A 2,500-nucleotide genomic window follows, 5' to 3' on the forward strand; every position below is an offset into this window, starting at 1 on the left:
TGCTCGTCGGGGTAACCCAAAAGGACCCGGAGACGCCGTCGGGAGATCGGGGAAGAGTTTTCTTTTCTGCATGAGCGTTCGAGTTCCCTGGAATCCTCTAGCAGGGAGATAGGGTTTGGAACGCGAAGAGCACCGCAGTTGCGGCGGTGTCCCGATCTTCCCCTCGGACCTTGAAAATCCGGGAGAGGGCCACGTGGAGGTGTCGCGCCGGTTCGTACCCATATCCGCAGCAGGTCTCCAAGGTGAAGAGCCTCTAGTCGATAGAATAATGTAGGTAAGGGAAGTCGGCAAATTGGATCCGTAACTTCGGGATAAGGATTGGCTCTGAGGATCGGGGCGTGTCGGGCTTGGTCGGGAAGTGGGTCAGCGCTAACGTGCCGGGCCTGGGCGAGGTGAGTGCCGTAGGGGTGCCGGTAAGTGCGGGCGTTTAGCGCGGGCGTGGTCTGCTCTCGCCGTTGGTCGGCCTCGTGCTGGCCGGCGGTGCAGGATGCGCGCGCCTGCGCGGCGTTCGCGCCCCGGTGCTTCAACCTGCGTGCAGGATCCGAGCTCGGTCCCGTGCCTTGGCCTCCCACGGATCTTCCTTGCTGCGAGGCCGCGTCCGCCTTAGCGTGCTCCTCCGGGGGCGCGCGGGTGCGCGGATTCTCTTCGGCCGCCATTCAACGATCAACTCAGAACTGGCACGGACTGGGGGAATCCGACTGTCTAATTAAAACAAAGCATTGCGATGGCCCTAGCGGGTGTTGACGCAATGTGATTTCTGCCCAGTGCTCTGAATGTCAACGTGAAGAAATTCAAGCAAGCGCGGGTAAACGGCGGGAGTAACTATGACTCTCTTAAGGCGGCCAAGTGGCGGCGGTGTGGCTGCATCCGGACTTGGCTTTTCGAAGTGCGGTCTTGATGTAGTCGTGCTGCTGCTGCGAGGTGCCTTCCTTGGGTTATGGTTACAGGGAGAGTGATGCGCAATACATGGGCCTAGCCCTCTTAGCCTCTCCTCTCCTGCGGTCTTCTCCCCTTCTCGTGGGCCCGCTGATTTTCGCAGAGTGGAAGACCGCACCAGGGGCTTGGGGGGGTTACCAGCCCCCCCTCGCACTATCCCTTTGTTTAGTTGGGGGCAGTATTCAGAGAAAAAGTGGTGGCCCTTCCGCTGAAGGTGCCACCCCAACTCCCCCAGCACCTAGCCGGCCAACCGGCCGTGCCGAAAATCTTGTAACTTTTGCAGCTGTATACGCCTGTAGTGAGTGCCACCGCAGCTTCACCACCAAGAACGGTCTCGGGGTCCATCGCCGCCGCCAACACCTTGCGGCCGCCAACGCGGAGATCGTCACGGAGAGGCATCGCGCGAGGTGGACGGAGGAAGAAGTCCTGTCGCTCGCCAAGGCGGAGGCCGAACTGTTCCTCGAGAGGGACGCCCGGTTCTTCTTTGTAAATCAAGAGCTCATCAGGATGTTCCCCGACCGAACGCTTGAGGCAATCAAGTGCCGACGGCGGCAAGCTGCCCACAAGCAGCTTGTCCGCCAATTCATGGAGGCGCTTGAGATCGGTCGGGGGGAAGAGCCGGCGTCCCGCCGGGGAGCAGCGAGCCCGCTGCCTGACGCGGGCGAGGCCGCTGCGCCGCCCGTCGACGCAGCCGAGGACTTCGCGGCCGACACCACCGGGCCGCCGCCGGAGGGGCCGACTGACGCCGCCATCTGGGAGCATCTGGCGGGGCTACCCGCTTCCGCCCAGCGTTTCTCTGCCCTGGATCGTGTTATAGGTCTGGGGCGGGGCACGCCGCCCGATGTCATCCTGGGCATGCTCCCGGATGCCCTTGCGTCGGTCGGGTCCAGAGGGGAGAGATCGATCACCAGGACACAGCGGCCGCGCCAACCATCGAAGCGGCCGCCTGCCGCGCCGCCGACGCAGAAGCGCAAGCGGCGCCGCTGGGAGTACGCGAGAACGCAGGATGCCTTCCGACGGTCGCGTGCACGTTGCGTGCGCGGCCCCTTGGATGGCACCCTGCTCCAGCCGCCACCTGCCATCCCTGGTCTGCTGGACTTCTGGGCGGACCTCTTCACCAAGAAGCCCATCTCCACCGCGGGCTTCATTCGTGACCGCCTCCTCCCGCACTCGGAGCCTGTCGCTCCCGAGTGCCTATGGGGGCCGGTCACACATGAGGAGGTCGCCGCCGCGTTGCCGCCCAGGGGATCAGCAGCCGGGCCGGACGGCCTTACCCCAGCGGAGTTGCGGCGCCTGCCGCACGAAGTCCTGGTGAAAGTGATGAATCTCTTCCTTCTGGCCCGCGCCCTTCCGGAACGCCTGCTTCGCGCGCGAACGTCCCTTCTCCCGAAGACGGCTGCACCAACATCCCCCGCTGACTTTCGCCCCATTACGGTCTGCTCGGTGTTGGCGCGGACCTTTCACAAGGTTCTCGCGTCACGCCTGATGCGCGCATGTGCTGTGGACGAACGTCAGCGGGCATTCATCCCTCGGGATGGGATGTTGGAAAATACCTTCATCTTGG

At 63.7% G+C, this 2,500-nt stretch overlaps 1 pseudogene; it reads left to right on the forward strand.

Annotated features, from left to right (window-relative positions):
* Positions 1 to 2,500, forward strand: part of LOC126445410 (large subunit ribosomal RNA) — a 7,954-nt pseudogene that overhangs the window by 2,046 nt on the left and 3,408 nt on the right.

This window comes from Schistocerca serialis, unplaced genomic scaffold (assembly GCF_023864345.2).
Source record: "Schistocerca serialis cubense isolate TAMUIC-IGC-003099 unplaced genomic scaffold, iqSchSeri2.2 HiC_scaffold_339, whole genome shotgun sequence".
NCBI classification, from domain to species: domain Eukaryota; kingdom Metazoa; phylum Arthropoda; class Insecta; order Orthoptera; family Acrididae; genus Schistocerca; species Schistocerca serialis.